This window comes from Triturus cristatus, chromosome 10 (genome assembly GCF_964204655.1).
Source record: "Triturus cristatus chromosome 10, aTriCri1.1, whole genome shotgun sequence".
NCBI classification, from domain to species: Eukaryota; Metazoa; Chordata; class Amphibia; order Caudata; family Salamandridae; genus Triturus; species Triturus cristatus.
This window is the reverse complement of record NC_140593.1, coordinates 567,331,034-567,350,221: the sequence shown is the minus strand read 5'-3', so window position 1 is coordinate 567,350,221 and position 19,188 is coordinate 567,331,034. Positions and strand designations below refer to the sequence as shown.

General features: G+C 43.4%; 1 protein-coding gene across 1 annotated transcript in view; it reads right to left on the bottom strand.

Moving 5' to 3' along the window:
- The window catches only part of BMERB1 (bMERB domain containing 1), a 646,278-nt gene that overhangs the window by 418,848 nt on the left and 208,242 nt on the right, over positions 1 to 19,188 (bottom strand). The window lies entirely within an intron of this gene.

Sequence of the window (19,188 nt, the reverse complement as noted above, 5' to 3'; positions counted from 1 at the left end):
TTAGTGGCATTGATGGTGGTATTGGTGGTGGTGGTATTGGTGGTGGTGGTGGTATTGGTGGCAGTGGTGGTATTGGTGGTGGTGGTATAGGCAGTGTTGGTATTGGTGATGGTATTGATGGAGGTGGTATTGGTGGTGGTGGTATTGGCGGTGGTGGTATTGGCGGCAGTGGTATTGGCAGTGGTGGTGGTATTGGCATTGACAGTGGTATTGGTGGTGGTGGTATTGGTATTGATGTTGGCAGTGGTGGTATTGGTGGTGGTGGTGGTATTGGTGGTGGTGGTATTGGTGATGGTATTGGTGTTGGTGGTGGTGGTATTGGTGGTGGAGTTGGTATTGGTGGAGGAGGTGGTATTGGTGGTGGTGGTGGTAGAATTGGTGGTGGTATTGATGGTGGTGGTGTTAGTGGCATTGATGGTGGTATTGGTGGTGGTGGTATTGGTGGTGGTGGTGGTATTGGTGGCAGTGGTGGTATTGGTGGTGGTGGTATGGGCAGTGTTGGTATTGGTGATGGTATTGATGGAGGTGGTATTGGTGGTGGTGGTATTGGCAGTGGTGGTATTGGCGGTAGTGGTATTGGCAGTGGTGGTGGTATTGGTGGTGGTGGTATTGGTGGAGGTGGTATTGATGGTGGTGGTATTGGTGGTTGTATTGGTGGTGGTGGTATTGGTGGTGGTGGTGGTATTGGTTGTGGTGGTTTTGGTGGTGGTGGTGTTGTTGTTAATAAAACAGACTTTTGAAAACAACCGGTCAGGAAGCTTTTGTACAGATGACAGGTAACACAGATGTGCTGTTGTCAGTTTCTGCCCATTTGCACAGGATTATGTGCTACCTGGAATTCACATGACTTTCGCTAATCATTTCTAAATCCATTTTACTTAGGGGGTTGAAACAGACACAAGATAATGCCGGGTTAAAGTGATTGAAAGAAGGCGCCCGTGTTACCGGGGCAGCTGTGCTGCTTAAAAAAACACAAGCGGTTTCAGCTGGAGCAGTACATGTCTGGCCTGCAGTAAGAGAAACTCAATAAAGTAAATAGTGCTTACAGACTAAATAACAAGTCCCATGTAACAACCAAAGTAAAAGGGCCATTCGCCATGGGAGGGTACAAATAAAGACAAGGCCGTACTAAGGAGGGACTAACAAGCCTATTAACGAATCCAAAGGCAGCATTTACGAAAGACAATGACACAAGCCAATGAAAAATATGGAAGGAGAGTGGGCGCGGCTTCTCCCCCATACTCTACCACAGCAGTCTCGCAGAGTGAGTAGTGCATGCTCGCAGCCGCTAGGCTCGACCTAGAAAACAAGGAGAAATTAATAATTTCTTCTCATATTGCCATTCTAAGATCAGGTATTCCCTGGCCTTAGCTTTTGGCGCTGCATCAGCCTTGTAACTCTGGAGCAATGGGTGTTGCAGTGGAATGCCCAGCAAAACCCATTGCATGCCCCTTTGCTGCAGAGGACTGCGGTAGAAATGGGCATATTTACAAGGTGGCATTAAGCCACATTGAGAGGTTTAGCACCACCTTGTAACTATGGGGATTGCAGCTATGCCACCGGAGCATCATCAAAAGTGATGCTCTGGTGGCGTTAAGGGCTTGTAAATAAGTCCCTTTGTTTACAGAAATTGTGTATAGGTTGCATAACCGTTACAGCCCGAGCAAATACATTTGCTGCTGGACATTTTCTGTCACTGCTCACATCACAGCAGTTTTCCAGAGTGTCTAAGTGTTACTTGTTTGCGGTTGCACCGCTTATGCCTGTAAAGAAAGCTTGAAGTTAGGTGTATAAATCCTTTCCAGCAGTTTGGGACTGTCTTCGCTTGCCAAGAAAATTTCCATAAACATCTTGCCCCCTCTGTGGTAAAGGTAAGAGCACTTCGAGACACCATACAATTACCAGTAGTGTATAGAAAAGCAACTACTTCGTCTAAGATGGCTCTCAAAGCACTCAATAGAACCTCATTGGACAGGATTTCTGATGCAGCATTTCTCTCCCAACCAGCTCCACCCTTTACCAACTCCTGACTGCCAGGTGACCACAATGTCAGTGTGGTGGTTGGGGCAGGTGGACTCGTTTTGGCCAATATGGTGCTTCAGTTAAGTATGCCTTTCTAAGGCAGGTCTCATTGCAGTGAACTACACTGAAAAGTAGGCCTTTCACTGAATATGAATTTCCTATAATGCAGAGGACCATTCAAAGGTCCTTTATCCTGCCAATTTTCCACAACACTCTACAACTGCAGATCAGGTTCAGGACAACATTCAGAGGTTGGCGGTAACCGGACATATGACAAAAATGTACGGATGCCCTGTACGGCAACATCTCGGCTCACCGTCTCATTTAGAGGCAGAGTAAAAGCTGTGTTTCCATTCACAGACTCATGGCTGGCTCTCCTGTCACACCTAGCCGTTCACCCCATTTGAAACTCCCTTAGTAGTGCATGGCTGCTAGCTGATATGGATTTGTAAGCAGGGTCAGAGTGGCCTATCAGGCAAAGCGCCAAGAGACCTTATGGTGAACATGCGCTCAATAAATTCCCTATAACATAACAATGAGGCAGTGCCCGAACCACTGATCTAAAAGGTCAGCGTGGGCTGTTTTTTTGGGCTGTTTGCGAGCATGTTTTATGGGCTGCAGAAATTAAAACAAACATTGCTTGAAGCAATCTCAAATTTATGTAGTCTTTCATAGCTTGCAAGGTACTTATACAGGATGTCTGTACATGTTCAAAACTGTCCCATGGCAGTAGTCTCCTGTTTTCTTTCAAGTTGTGTTTTTTATATGCATGCTGAATAATACTTTACACTCTCCTATAAATAGCTAAAGACTATCATCAGCATTAACAAGTTGTACTTAGATGGATGCTGATAGATGTAGGATAAGTTTACAAAATAGTGATAGATGGAATGCTTGAATTACTCTCAGCCACTGGCAAACACTCTGGGCCGCATCTCAGTCCGTCCTTTTTCGCCCACCATGCCACCTTAGTTTGGACCCACCTATATGCAAATCCGTCTTGACCCTGCTCCAATAGGAACAGTCCAGCCCGAACTGCAAAGCCAGGTCCTCCCTGAACCGGAACACCGACAGCCCTGGACCGGTTTCACCCTAGTCATGGCCTCATCAGCAGGGTGCAGCTTGGTTCCAGTGACACAGTGCGAACATATAGAATAAAAAAAATTATGCAATATCTACGTAATACTTCAAGAAGTCTGAAATTAAGTTGAAAGTAATTCATTCTAAAATCACTACCGGCCACTCCTTGCAGTTAAACATCTCACTTCTATATTTTTTCAGATGTCATTACAAATACCCGGTTAGCATGGTAATGGTTCTCTCAACCTGATAAATGTACCTACTCAGTTGTTTATAGTCACCAAAGATTTCGATTGAGTTTCAAAACATATTTCTAATTGTAAAAGTAAACACAATCTGGATCACAGAGGTATGTCAAGGTTTTAGTTTTATTTTCTTGTGCACTGACACACGAGAACTGCTTTTTGAGACAATGCCTGCTTCTAGCCCTCAGGGGCTAAGGGCAGTGCTGTCCCTCACACAACCTTACAAGCTGAGCCGATGAGCCAATTATAAGGTATACTTCCTGAGCAGTTGTACAGCCGCAGGCACAACACAAAAGATCCTGCCTACATTGAAGCATCAGGAATCCCGAATATTTGTTCCAGGACATTTTGCTTGATATTTTATTAGAAACCTGTTTAATGACATTTGAGTGTTTGTTTGCTGTAGAAGAACACTGTATTCACATTTCAGTTTTTGATAAAGATTTATTCCAGACATTACAACCATAAAATCTGTTCACAGGCTATACAAAAATATGCATATACAGTATACATGAAGATGCATAGAGAGTAATGTGCTATTTATTACCATTGTTGAGTGCAGGGAGGGGCCATGTCAAAGCCAAAACTTCAAGTAAGTCACGATGCCCTCCCTCAACAATGGTAATATAGGTTTATACTCTACGCATAAGCATTGGTTTATGACATAGAAGTGTTCATATGTACTTGTTTCTACCAATGTATGTAACCAAAACCAGGATGCAAGTGTTTAAATTTGTGCAGTATGGTAAAACCGCATAGGCGAGAACTCATAACTATTAGAAGAGTTCTTTCCCTGGTATGGTATAGTATGTGTTACACACATATACACACCCAGAGACCCATACAGCATTTCACACACTCACTCAGACACCCACATAACCACTCACACACCTACTCGCAGGCCCATACAGCCACTCACACACCCACTCAGACACCGATATAATCACTCACACACCCACTCGCAGACCTATACAGCCACTCATGCACCCACTCACAGACCTACTCAAACACTTATACACCCACTAACAAACCCACACAGACACTTATACACCCACACAGCCACTCACACACCCATTAACAGACCCATACAGCCACCCACACACCTACTCTCAACGGTTACAGGGATGTTATAGTTCGAAAATAAAATTTAAAAAACCTTAGAAATTCACACAAAAAAACAAAGGTTACAGAGATGTTATAGTTAGGAAATAACATTAAAAAATCATAGAAATTCACTAAAAAAAATAGGTCACAGGGACATTATAGTTAGACTCAAATTTCACTCATACACAACCAGTGAAATTCAGCAGTTATAGTTACCTGAGCTAACTATAACTTACGCCTAGACAACGCACTGCTTATGACATCACATATTACATCACACATGAAATGGTCAGTGACATCACTGATTTTATCTTTATTTCGGTGCTAGTAACATAGGACGATGACAGTGCTGCTCTTAGAACATTAAACAGAAAACCTGTTGAGCTAGCCCTTGAAGATCCAGCCTTTTTGCAAGCATCTACAAATGAATCCTCCCCAGTGTGTGAAAATAAACAGTGTATACACAGAACCCTGTCAGCAAAAAGTGACACTGCCCAACGCAGCACATAATTTTCTTTCTTTAAATATGTCTTTTTTTCCCAAAGACCTATGTTTCGAAGGCGCACTCCGACGCGGGATATTGATGGCCTGCGGCTCCTCTTTCGTCAGACCTTTAATCTCGCCTGACGCGTTTCGGAGCAAGACGGCTCCTTGTTCACAGGCATTTGAATGTGAGTGCAGGCATGGGGGCACCTATTTCAGCATGTTGCTTGCTCCGCCCTTCAGTGGGCTGCAGATGAATTTTGCTTGTGCTGCATGTTGGTATATGTAGTAGTTACTTCGCCTATAGTAGGCTCCCGTACCCCCTTCACAATTTTTACCCTCAGTGGGTCCTACAATCACATTGATTGACAATGTTGTTTTTCAGCCACAGTGGGCCTCCGATTAAAAAGTTCACCGCAGTTTCTCCTTTCCCACTTCCACCAATTCGGAGACGTTGCACAGTTCTATGTCTCCGTGGTCCCTTCTTTATTGTCAGGTGGTGCAGTCTTCGCGACTAGGACAGCCGCCGATAGTTTTGTTTCCCAAAGACCAGAGAAGCAAGACTAAAGTTGTGCTTTTTCAAGATTTTACATGATTGGCATTGGTCTCCAGTAAAATTAAATAAAGTTGGACTCCTCCCTCATACCAATTGTTGGAGATGTGGTGCTCCTAGTTGCGACATAGTCCACATTATCTGCAACTGCCCTATGGTTCAACACTATTGGTCTTACATAGGTCAGATTTTACACCATACTATGCCTCTAGTTTTACCGTTAACCTCAGCTACCATTCTCCTACACGATTTAAGAACCTTACAACACCTTTCCAAATCACAATGCCGTCTTTTACAAACTGCTTTGGCCACAGCTAAAATCTGTATTCTAAGACAATTGAAATCTCCGATTCCACCCTCTCAAGAGTCTTGGTTGGATGCCATGGTTCAAACTGCCTCCTATGAAAGAGTCATTTATACTTTGCATGACTAGACAGAAGTATTTAATCAAGTCAGGGCTCCCTTTTTGCAAATTAATACTGATTCTGTGATAGACAATATTGCTCACCCTGCCGTGGATACTACAGCACCATAACTCGTCTCTCCTTCTTATTCCTCGCTCATCTCTATTTTCTCTTCTTTTTCTTGCTATAATTTTTTTGTCTTCGTCCCTCTCTCAGCTTTATTGTTTCAGGTTTGGGTAATAGCACTGGGAAGATTTGATACATCCCCCCCCCTATCTTGTATCTTGCATCTTGTATTGGTATAATTCTTTCATAGAGTACACTATATTGCATGTTCTGTTCTATTATACTATCTTACCTTCATATTTTTCTTCAGTTGTTATTACCTTCCTATTTAATCATTTTCCTGTCTTTTTAATCTACAATAGACTGTAATTTACTAATCCTCTTTATATCAATTTCCTGGATTTATGGCTTTACTATTTGATTTTCATCTTTATCATTCATTATTTGGATTTTCTATATCCGAATACCTAGTGTTTTTCTCACAATTAGATTTCTATATTGCCCTTATATTTTATTATTGTATTATCTGTTTTTTAGTAAGATGAATGTAATTGTTCATCTAATAATCTTTTTTCAGATTTATTGATATATATACCTTTATGAATAAATATAGCTAACTATTCATACTATTGTTGCAATGTAATTTCCGCTCTTGTATTACAAGCTCTTGTTTTGTATTATATTTATAAAATGCTAATAAACAATTTCAACACAAAAAAAAGTCCGCGAGAGAGACAAACAGAACACCTGCAAATTACAGAAAAAGGTACCAAATAAAAGTTAATAAAGAGAGAGAGAAGAGAGATAGGTAGGTAGAAAGGGGAACTAATGAGAGGAGTAGGAAGGGGGAAAGGCAATATCGAAACCTGAAACAAAAGATATAATGTAGGAAGAATTACAGGACGGATGGAAGAGTAAGATGATCGACAGGTGAAAGGGTGAATGGATGGAAGGACATAAGAATGGACAGATGTGGTGACGTGAAAGGATTGATGGATATATTGATGGGTGTATGGGTGAAATATTGTATGTACGTATCGGAGGGTGAAAGGATGATTGATGGATGAATTCATGGAAAGGGATGGACAGATGGATGGGTGAAAGGCTGAAAGTAAGTACGTTTTCTGAGGACGGTAGGCGTTGCTTGCTTTGTGTGCTCAGTCTGCTTAGAGCTTTGGTTGAAGTGGGGAGTATTTTAATTCTCTGGCTACTCCCTTGCTGAGCCCGCCAACTACAATGTGTAATGCTAAGGTGTACATGGGTCTACTTAGTAGTATTTGAGCCTCTATGCCGCTTCCTTTAATCATGCAGGTCAAAACCATCATTGATAGAAAGAAGAGCAAAATGAACTGGTTCTGTTACACCAACAGTGCAGGGCTGAAGAGAGTACATTGTGTGTATACATATGATGTACTAGAAATGTGTCGACATAAACATGACAAGCACAAGAATTATTACAAAAAGAAACAAAATGGGCCTGGTTTCTAGATGGGTGCTAATGAATTATCTCCTGAAAAGCAGTGGTAAATTCCTCCATAATGTAATATCAACCAGGTAATTCTCTGTCAGCATGCAGCAGTAGTACATCCTCGACTCGGCGTAAATTACTTTTGTGAGGAAAGTTCATACAGCACTTGCCTACATGGGTGGCATTCTATATTATGTAGGATTTGTAATTGGTACTGTCTTTGATTTGATCCTGTGTGGGAAGTGTTTCCATGTTAATGTCATGAAAAACGAGATGGGGTTTTCAAGTTTTGGGATGCAGCGCTTAGAACTGTGATGGGTGAATAAGTGTGAGAGACAGGAGTGCACTTTTTAGATTTTTCAGTAAGCTGGCAGCTTTAATCAGCTCCGCAGGACCCTTTATGGTATTTCTTCTGAGCACACTACACTCAGATGGTTACCACACAGGGTTGGCCATTGTGTGATTTTTGTTTAGGTTCCTTCATAAGCATTGGAGAGAGTGCTGGTCGTATCTGTTGCAGTCTGGTCAACCCTGGATTGTTCATTCTGAAGGCACCAGGTGACGCTGGAAGCTTAGAGATCTTTGTGAGTGCTATATTTCTCAGAGATACCAGACAAATCGCAATAAAAAGTGTTTCTTTTCAGTGCTACTGAGCTTCAAACCCTCTGCTTAAGTAGGGTGGGATAAGCTGCTCTGACAGCAAGGTGCTAAAATGGGAAGTGATACAATTTAAAATTCCCTGCCCAGCACTTTTAATTCCATGACCTTATAAGCCTCGGATCCAAGTTGAACACCTGCCCCAAGAATGTCTGGGATATGGGAAAATATAAATATGCTAATAGCCTCCCTGGTTGACGTTCATAAAAAACACCAATATAGAATTTGCACTTCGGATTGTTGAAAGCGGAAGCAGAGTTAATTGCACACATGTGTCTGGAAGAGATATGAAATAATGCAGCAAATCCTGGCACATGTGAACAGTGCGCAGGGGAGTTACAGGGCGAGCTGTGCTGAGGCTTTGCCACGTGTATTCTTTCTTAGCGTAGACCGGAGGCTGGAAGGAGGGGCCATTTTATGAGAACGAGAAAAAACAGAAATAGTGAAAGTAAGTCCAAGTTAATAGACTTTTAAATAGTAGGGGCCTCATTTACTACAAAATGGGGCAGCGCGGTGCCGCCGAGCTTTTTAAAAGCACAGGGATGCATCGTATTAACAACACAATGCGACGCATCTGTGTCCTTTCCTCTGTGCTGGCTCACAATTGACTGCCATGCGCCAGCGCAGGCACCCTTGTGTCATGTTGCAAGGGTGCTTGCTTTGTGGGGATGATTGTTTTTGTGAAGGAAGGGACGCCTTCCTGCACAAAAACAATAAATGATGGCGTTTTCCTCCTCTATATGTGCTGCAGAATGCAGTATGCATAGAAAGAGGACAAATAGAGAAATAAATGAATTTCTCCTCGTTGCGCCTCTCCTAACATGGGATTCTGACGCATTCCCAGCTTTACAAAACATTGTAAATATGGAGATGTGTCTGATGTCATGGATGTCGCGTGGAAACACCCACAGCAACACCCATGGAACACCCCTTTCATGCAGAGTAATGCGTGAAAGGGGCCCATATTTACAAGGCCATTCAAAGTCATGCAGGGTGACTTTACGTGACCTTGTAAACATGGGCAAGCCCATTACGCCGCCGGTGCATCAAAAAAAGTGAAACACTGGCCGTGCAATGGGCTTGTAAATGAGGCCCCAGGTATTGTAAATTGCTGCATTTGTATACGCGAAATGTCCAGGGTTGGACTGGCCAAAAGGGCAGTCTGGCAGTGCCAGAAGGGCTGATTTGACAGGTCATTGTGCGGAGCGTTTTTTATGATCTGGTGTGTTGTTTTTTTACTGTTGGTTTCTCTGATATTATGACAAACATTGTCAGCAAGCAAAAGCACATGCAGTCTCCTATACATTGCAAAACACCTATAGAGCAATTATTTACACATTCCAAACTGCACTGAGTTGCAAATGTGGAACATTTTCTTAGCTATCTGATTCACAAATGGGGGCTATTTATATTTGCCCCCTGCTAAAATGAGGCTGTGGCTGCAAAGGCATGTAAAGAGCTGTCAGCTGGGCCTTGTTGTTTGCATCTACCTCACTGCCTGCTAATGTTGGGGTTCACCTGTGGTATGTTAGGAAAAGTGCCCTACAGCAATGTTGCCCTGCAATGCCTAGCAAGGCATGTTAAACATAATGGGAGGACCAGCAAGAGGCCAAGCAAGGTACAGGGACAAATCTCCTTGTTGGCAAATACACTTCATTTCAACTATGTCTCTGACTTACACAAATCAAAAAACAGGGAGGGAATATGCTAGTACAACGCACATTCAGTCCTGAAACCTATTTCTTCCACTGCTTCCACTTCCTGCCTCTCAATATTATTCATGCAATTTGTTTTCATCTCCCTTTCTCACTGTTTTCCTATCTTTACTCTTCCTCCTTCTTTTCTTTCCCCCTTTTCTGCCGTTGTCTCTCTTCCTCTGAGCTAAATTCTGGTGAAGTAAAACAAGTCCTGGTCCCTAAAAATGCATGCTGGTGCCTATTACATGTAACTACTGCCAACAAGCATTGGCAAAGCCAATAGGTCTCGCCTTCGGGACCTTATAAGTGTTTAGCCATGCAGCACATTATCCTGGCCAGGGCAGAAGGTGTACACCTGAGCCTTGGCTCTGTGGAGGGGCCCTGCTCACAGGAGGCGGACACCATTTGTACGGCTGGGGAAGCTGTGTCAAGAACAGCAACTGTTACCAATGACTTTTGTAATAGAGTTATGATGACAAGACACCAAGGCCAGAAGCAATCCAGAAAGACCAAGTGGCACAGCCAGGTAAGAGCAGCTGCAATCCTGCAAACTGCTCCAGTCTGCTGAAGTCGCTAAATTCGCCGATATTAACTAAACTGGGTAGTAATACCCCTTATCAGTTATAATGCTTCAAAACCTTGGGCACAGCAGTTTTAAGTGCTATATTTAATAATGATTAAAACATGGCATGCTTTAGACTGGAAGCCATACCTCTAAAGATACAGACAAGGAAGGGAATTCTCTTATTTCCCACGGTCTGGAATTACCATCATATTTCAATGCCACGGGGTGGCTGGTGACCGGGAGAAATGGGCCAGGAGACCTGGTCAGCTTCCCCCCTTGAAGTGCAAGAGTGAGCTCCAACTGAAAAGATGGGAGGCGGACAAGGGAGCAAATAGTAGGATTGTTAGCGTGGCAGCTGAGAATGTATTTGTGAATTTATATAGTGTGAATATGACCCAGGGGAATGGCATTGCTTTACGAGAGAACAGGAGGTATAAACAGATACACAGAACAATGATAAACAGGATAAAGGAACTTAAGGATATGAATGAGCTGAAGCAACAGGGTCAGAGTGAAAGTTTCTTTCAAATAGAGGAGGCAACCATTACCCTAGGAGCCCACACTTTGAGTGTCAGCAGAAAGTTGAGGAAAGGGAGCTCAAGCAGTTCCACCTCCTCTCACCGCGCACTATAGATCAAGGTTCTGAAACTAAAGCACCCACTGAGCTCAGGTTTGGCTTATTTTCTTCAGGTGGTTTTCTGCACAAGAAAAGAAAAGCTGACATTTCAAACTCATGGGCATAAACAAAATAAAACAAGTCGGTGAACGTGTTTAAAAAATAAAAACACGAGCGCTCATGTTACGGTGCAACTAAAAACACGAGCGCTTGTGTTACAGCCAGAAACCTACCAAAAAAGTAGTGTGCCGAAACTAAGAGAAATACACACAAGAGAAATAATACATGTAACAGGGCCAGTGGCCATGGGCTTGAACAACATATTGAAAGGAGGGCTAAAGGTGAACAATTGACCACAGAAATGAAAGGAATTTCGAAAGGCTCGCAGACAAACCAATAAACAGCAATGGACGTGCCGAATGCCAACAGATGAGATCCAACATGTCTCGAAAAGACAGCGCATGCGCTGCTTAGGCAAGACCTAAAAATGACTCACTATGCCTGTAGCTTCTGCCTCCACCAAATAACCAGCAGCAAAATGTCATGCACACTTTAGTTAATCACATAAAGATAGGGACAGCACTATTTATTTATTTATGTTCTGTTTTTGAGTGTGCAAACCAAGCCCAGGTAAAGACTCATAGTTTTCTGCAAAACTTTGCAGAGAACATTTCACGTCCTAAAAGAGTCACGGCAAAACATTTTTTTAACAAAATATTATAAACAGATCTGGATTTTTTTCCATATTTAAAAGTAAAACAATTATGGCTATTGCAGGGTTAGAGGTGCATTAATAGCAGCGGGGTGTCAGGCAGTAAGTGTTCGGTTGTATGTATATCCATTACAGAAAAGCAGGATTAGTGATGGAAGGTCTGTAAAAAAAAAAAGATGTTTACATCCTTTTCGAAGGTCAGGAAGCATATGATCTGCCATAGCTAGATGGGGAGTATTTTTCAGATCCCCGGAGTACAGCTTGAGAACGACTGAGTGAGTGTTCGATGTTTCCTGAACCTGGGACTTTTAAAGGGTATTGATGCTCTCTCTGCAGTGCTTAATTTGTGAGAAAAAAATAAGTTCCAGGGCCCTAGTCAGGAGGCCATGGCAGCTTGCACCATCCATTGCCCCTGCCAGTACTGCCATTGACAATACCAACTCCACGACTAACAATCACACTCCTACAAGGGTGACAATTAATACTATTCCAGGCCCACAAAGCTAAAAAGAGGGTTGGGTGACAGGTATTAGTCATTGTTAATGTATATTCAATTAATAAACAGCTGTAGTTGTGCGGATCCCTAACTATGCAGACAGCGCCACCAAGTGGCACACTGTCATAAGTGCCGGTGCCAGCACCGAAAAAATAGCTGACTCAAATTAAGCACTGGCTGCAGATAGCCAATGTCAAGTGAGCACAGCTCCTCGGTAGGCATGGCTGGAATATACGCTTATCTTAAGAGCCGGATGTCAACACCACACGAGAGCTCTGGTCATTTGAAATGGCAATAATTGTTCTATTATTTGCTGTGGTGCATTCTATTTTTGCATTAACCCCTTCCCTGCGGGGGTAATTCCCCCGCGGTGCGGGGGGGCGGCGGCGCTGTGCTTGTGACGAGCTCAGCTCGTCATGACTCACAGTGGAGCTGTGCTCATGACGAGCTGAGCTCATCACGACCCCGCCCATTGATTGTTTCATGGACATTATCAACATTTTAGGACTCAGTCTTCTGACTCAACAACAGACACATTTGGGAGGTCACTCAATAGACTGTATTTGCTCCAATTCCACCAGGCTGACAGTTCAATCTCCCTGTCCTCAGATTTGGTCTGACCATTTTTTCATCCCGTTTCAAATCTCATTAAGGCATAAAATGCTGAATAGCACCATAAATAACACCATTGCCTCCAATCTGAGTTGTAAGCCTAACTGGAAACAATTACCCAGCAGATTGGATGAGTTGGATACTCCTGGAATTTGTACCCCGGTGCTAACAGGCAACACCCTCGTAGATAACCAAAATTTACGGGATTGGCTAACAAAAATAGGCCATCAATTAGGTCCTTCCAACACTACAAACTCTATTAAAAAGAAAAAGAATGCCCCTTGGTTTACACCATCTTTGAGAATAGAAATGGGTAAAATAAGAACACTAGAACGCCGGTGGCGCAGGCACTATGACATCATTGCCCGCGACACCTACAAACAGGCAAGAAGACAGTATCATGCTGATATTAAATCAGCCAAAAAAGCTTACTATCTCCAGGCCATCGACACGGCTGCTCAAGAGCAAAGAGAAATTTTCAAAATAGTCAAGGACTTTATGAATCCTTCTGCCTTGCGGCAGGACATTCCGCCATCTCAAAGCTTATGTGATGATATCTCAGATTATTTTGACAACAAAATTGCTAACATTGTAAGAACTTTTCCACCAGCTTCCTCCATCCCAGAAGCAGATGAAAGAGTGGAGAGGGTTAAACCTCTAGTTAGGTTGGATACTTTTGCTCCTGTCTCTGCTGAAGACTCCCTTAAAGCCATTCTCGCAAGCAAATCCGGATCTCCCTTTGATCCGTGCCCTCCCTCGGCTTTACAAACCTTAGCAGAAACCATCAATCCTATTATAAACAGTATCATAAATTCTTCACTGACGACGGCAATCGTCCCTAGTGATTGGAAGCTTGCTGCTGTCAAGCCACTTCAGAAAAAGACCCTCGCCGACCCTACCACCCTTTCCAACCTTCGTCCGATCTCCCTGCTCCCGGTGATGGCTAAACTGACTGAAAAATTCGTGAACATTCAACTCACGAGTTTTTTGGAAGCAAACGACATTCTACATCAGAATCAGTCAGGTTTTCGGTCAAAACACTCTACCGAGTCTGCCCTACTGTTTACAACTGAGACTCTCCGTATGGCCATCGACCAAGGAAAAAAGGCTGTCCTAATTCTACTTGACCTGTCGGCAGCCTTTGATACGGTCTCACATAACATCCTAGTGGACCGTCTAGCTGCCGCAGGGGTAGATGGGACAGCCCTGACCTGGCTGAGAAACTTTCTCAGGGACAGATACCAAATTACAGTATTGGGCCAGTACCAATCTGAAGCAAAGGCCCTTAGCTCTGGAGTTCCCCAGGGTTCGAGCTTAAGTGCTATACTTTTTAATCTGTATTTGGCTCCCCTGATAGATTTGATTGCTTCCTTTCAGATCAGTACCATCTCGTATGCTGATGACACTCAGCTTATTCTAGTACTAGACAGGGAGCAGGTTGGCGCCGAAGAAAATCTCAAAGGGTGCCTAGCTGCAACATTTAAATGGATGACAAATAACCATCTTAAATGTAATGCGGGTAAAACGGAAATTTTACCAGTTGGGAAAGAAAATCTGTTTTCCCCGATAGGATGTTGGCCTGATGAGGAGGAAACTCCCCCTAATACCATCACATCAGTCCGGAACCTAGGCATTACATTTGACAATCAGTTGTCCTTTAAACAACAAGCTGTTGCAGTAGCTGGCACGTGTTTTCATATCACTAAAACCTTGAGAAAGTTCTTCGATCTTTTGCCATTGTCAGCCAGGAAAACTGTTGCTGTAGCCTTGATTACTTCCAGGCTGGACTACTGTAATAGTCTATATGCTGGAACCAATAGATCGGTACTCCACAGACTTCAAATGGTCCAACATGCAGCAGCCCGCCTAGTATTAGGCTGGCCACGCAGATCATCAGCTTCCGCGGCAATGGATGCTCTACACTGGCTTCCAATTGCAAAGAGGATCCTTTTTAAGGTCCTCCTGATTACCTTTAGGGCTTTTCACCATCAAGGCCCTAAATACCTAAGCCAGGGTTTTAGACAATATAATCCAGTACGCTGTCTAAGGTCTGTGGGTCAGAATCTGTTGGTTATCCCTAAATTCAGACTGACAACAAAGGGTGGTAAATCTCTTTTTGTGTTGGGTGCCAAGGCCTGGAACAAGCTCCCCCTTTTCTTACGTTCCATGTCGGATGAAACCCAATATAGGAAAGCACTAAAAACCTGGGTATACTCTATGTCCGATTCAGCTTGCATAGCAATGGTTTAATGATGCAGTGTCCTGTGTGAAATGTTGTCTACCTCTTCCCCCCCCATCTCGTACATCTGAGTTGGGTGAGCGCCAAGATACTCCCTGGAGTGATAGCAGCGCTATAGAAGTGGATTTTACATTACATTACATTAATTCTCCCGCACAGGCGGGGAATTAATCGCGCGTGGGCAGGCCTCGGCCATTATGACGAGCTCAGCTCGTCATGAGCACAGCTCCACTGTGACTCATGACGAGCTGATCTCGTCATGAGCATGCAACGGGTTAATCGCAGGTTAGACTGGGGGCCTTCCCGACGTTTTGTGCTTTATTTTTAACACTCCTCCGTTATTACATGCATGCATAAAACATAATTTAAAGAAACAACATCTTTCAGAGAGCATTGCCAAACAATTTTAAACCTATGGCTCTTATGTGTTCCCTTTTACAGAGACACAAGCATGCAACATTAGTGGTTAAAAGGATGAACGCTGGCATTTGAAGAGCTCGTAGCACAAGGGGTGGCGGGTATTGAACAATTAATATGCAAAACAGAAAGTGGAACTCTGGGTTTTACTATTTTAGGTAATCAAGCAACCAATAGCACCCTTTTGTAGAATATCTAAGGACCATTAGCTTAGTCCGGTGATGAGCAAGTGAAACCAAACCAGTAGAATTGCTTAAAGTCCGAAGAGTTATGCACCAATTAAACAAAACAGAAAGGGGCAGTCTTCAATCTGTGTTATCAACACAGAACAAAACGAAATACAGGCAGCAACAGATAAAAAGCACATATCTCATTAGAAGGTTGTAAAAACTGTAAACACCTAGGATGTGGGCAAAAGATGCCTAGACATTAATCAAACATCAACAGTAATCAAATAATCAAGCAATGATAAAACATTTAAAAAGGCAAAAAATTCAAAATTTCTCATTTATTAATTTAAAAAAACCTGAGTGTGAAGCCCCAAAATAGATAGGTGGTTGAAAGAGGAAGGTAATTTGGCGATTCAGCATTGCAAAAAAGGCTAGTATTGGATTTTCTTACATGAATTGGTAATGTTCAACGAATTAGAGCGCTAGTGTTCAATAGATCCTACTCTCCACATATCAAGTTTGGCGTTATCTCTGGACAGCACATTCACCCCGCTCACTGATATCAAGGCCCGCTGACAGCACCGGCAGCAGAGGGAAGAAGCGGGTTGTCACTGCATGACTGGATCATGAGACTATAGCCATGGAGCGGAGGGGTTAATCTTCCCGCCTAAAATACCTGACCACATTTCAGAACAGGAAAATGGGAGATTCTGAAAAAGAATTCAGGGGAATTGATTCCCCCCACAGACTTCTACTGAAGCAGAGTCAATTTCAAACGGGAGACAGCTAAAAAACAAAAAAATACGTTTTTTGCTTCATAAATTGGGAGTCTTCCACCTGAATCGGGTCTATTGGCCTTCATGGTCTGGTGGCTTAGTGGACTAATGCGTCCACTGTAGGGGACTGTGTTTGGCCTCATAGTGTGTACACGCAGCCTTTCATCCTTCTGAGGTCGATAAAATGAGTAAAATTGACTTGGGTAACAATAAACATCTGTTATTCAGTGCCAAGATACCCTTGAGGGAATGTGCGATTTACAAATACACGTTATATATGCGACCATAGCAACTAATTTAACATATCGCTTAATTTGAGCCTGTGTGGGGCCACCGTCACTTATTTTGGCGGACTGGCACATAAGTTGGAAAGAAGTGGGAAAAGAAAGATGGCGCAAAGGAAGAAAGAAAGAATCTGCTAGAGTGAGATAAAGGAGCAGGGAGTGTCTTAAAGAGGCATGATGTGGATTCTATACTGCGCTGCCTTGGCATTCAGCACACTGACGTTTAATTGCACCTTCTGCTCAGAGCTTTGGCCACCGGCACTCTTTCTTTTACAAATTAAGCGCTGATGTCACACATAATCCTGTGGGGTTTACGCAGGCAGTAGTAATCTGCACTGCTCTACAGGAAGCGTAGGACACTTCAAGTCATATTATCAGGCTGCTGAAGAAGAGATGAACAAATTGTCTATTGATTGGGAATTTGGAGAAAAATCTCCAGCCAGAATTCTTTGGGGAACATTTGTCACCGTGTGATATTATATCCAGCCAACTTCTCATTTGTAGACCATGTTGTCGGTAATAAATATTCAGCGCTCACTTCGTACTGTGAGTAATGAAGGCTTTTGTGTGGTGACAGGGGCTGCAGCTCCAAGTGTCAAGCAGGCTGGGAGAGCAGAAATAAAGCAGGCTGTTTGTTCTCTCCTGGACAGACAATGTCATACGCACTACTTTACCACTTCCAGATGCTTCTGCTGTGATTAATAGGTTAGACCCCAGGTCGGTGCAAAAGGCGGGACAATGAGGAATTGCTTCCTGTGTTCCATAATTCATCACTCCCTGCTCAGGCTCACAAACATGAATGCCTCCCCTCCCTCACACCAGTCACCTTATCGGCCTCTCCCACACAATGGCGACAGGTGTAACTGCCCAGCTTCTTAGTTGGAGGAGCTCAATTTAAATTTGCAACTGTTGGCATATTGTGTGTGGATGTGTGGCAGCCGCGGCCCGTGCAGGTAAGAGCAATGGGCCGGGTTGGGGGGGGGGGGGGGGGGGATTTGACAGACGACCACGAGGGAAAATTAAATAAATAATTATTTGTCATAATCCCCCCCCCACGTGGCCCCACAGTCTCACCACTCTTACCTGCATGGGCCGCCGCTGGTGTACGGTCTTCTAGGTCAAAGGCGGCTTCCCAATTATTGGGGAGTTAATCCATTGCCCAAATTGCACTAAGAGGAGAGAAGTGGCCGGTTCCGAATGATCAAATAGGCAAAGTAGGCACCAGCCTATGGGCCCCACTCCTTTTAGGGGCCCGCAACAAGGGATCAAAATGCAACTTAAAGTACATAAACCAGAGACATCAGATTCACAGAACACTTTGTCTCTTGAAAACTCATCTTCTGTCAGTTTGTAAACAAATCCGGTGCATTGGGTATTGGGAGATAATTTGCAAGCGGGGGCCCGAAATTTCGACTGCCTAGGGGCCTCCACAGGGCTTAATCCGGCATTGGAAGGGGCAGGAAATCAAACTTTGGGGCGTGAGTGGATCTTCCTAAAAAATATGATGAGAAAGGGACCAATTGTCAAAGAATTACAAAGAAAATCCTAGGTTTAACAAGTAGTTCGAATAATTCATTTATGCAATGTTATTTTTCGAACTATGTAAAGCACCCTCTTTTATTGCTACCGCCACTAACGTTCATTTTCCCATTCCATTGGTTTCCAATTGATTATGAGCTAGACCCCAAGTTAGACAGTAAATATTTCCCACATGCTACATAGACTGTATAGCTCAGACAACGTTTATGTGCAGTGATTAGAATTCATGTTCTAAAAGCCTATTGAGCAGTTGGCAACTGTGGTGACAAGTAAGTGCCCGTTGTCACCAAAGAAATAATGCCACAAAATATGAAATCTACCTCTCTCAGCATGACTTATCAATCAGATGTCAGCTTTATTGATATATTGGAAATGCAAGCAGTTTGTCATCCAATATCTGCATGCTTTATTCCAAAAATACGCTCATTTGCCCGTCAAGGGCATTTTATGCTAATTTCATATAATGATTAGCTTGTAATTTTCTGAAATATGATTATTATGTACTCAAATGTGAGCTTTTCATTGTTGACAAATGCATTCATTTTGTGCGGAAGCATCAGCCGCCATTATATCCGATTGCTGTAATTTTGCATTCATACACCAGGTTTTTATTATTTGTAAATGTGGACTTGCCGTTTACATCATTTGCCAGTACCTCTAAAACCCGGCAGGCACTGCATCACATTCCCAAGCACAGCCTCACATGCCCAGGTACAGCCTCACATGCCAAGGAGCATCCTCACATGCCCAGGTACAGCCTCAAATGCCCAGGTGCAGCCTCACATACCAAGGAGCAGCCTCACATGCCCAGGTACAGACTCACATGCCCAGGTACAGACTCACATGCCCAGGAGCAGCCTCACATGCCCAGGAGCAGCCTCACATGCCCAGGTACAGCTTCACATGTCCAGGTACAGCCTCACATGCCCAGGTACAGCCTAACATGCCCAAGAACAGCCTCACATGCCCAGGTGCAGCCTCAC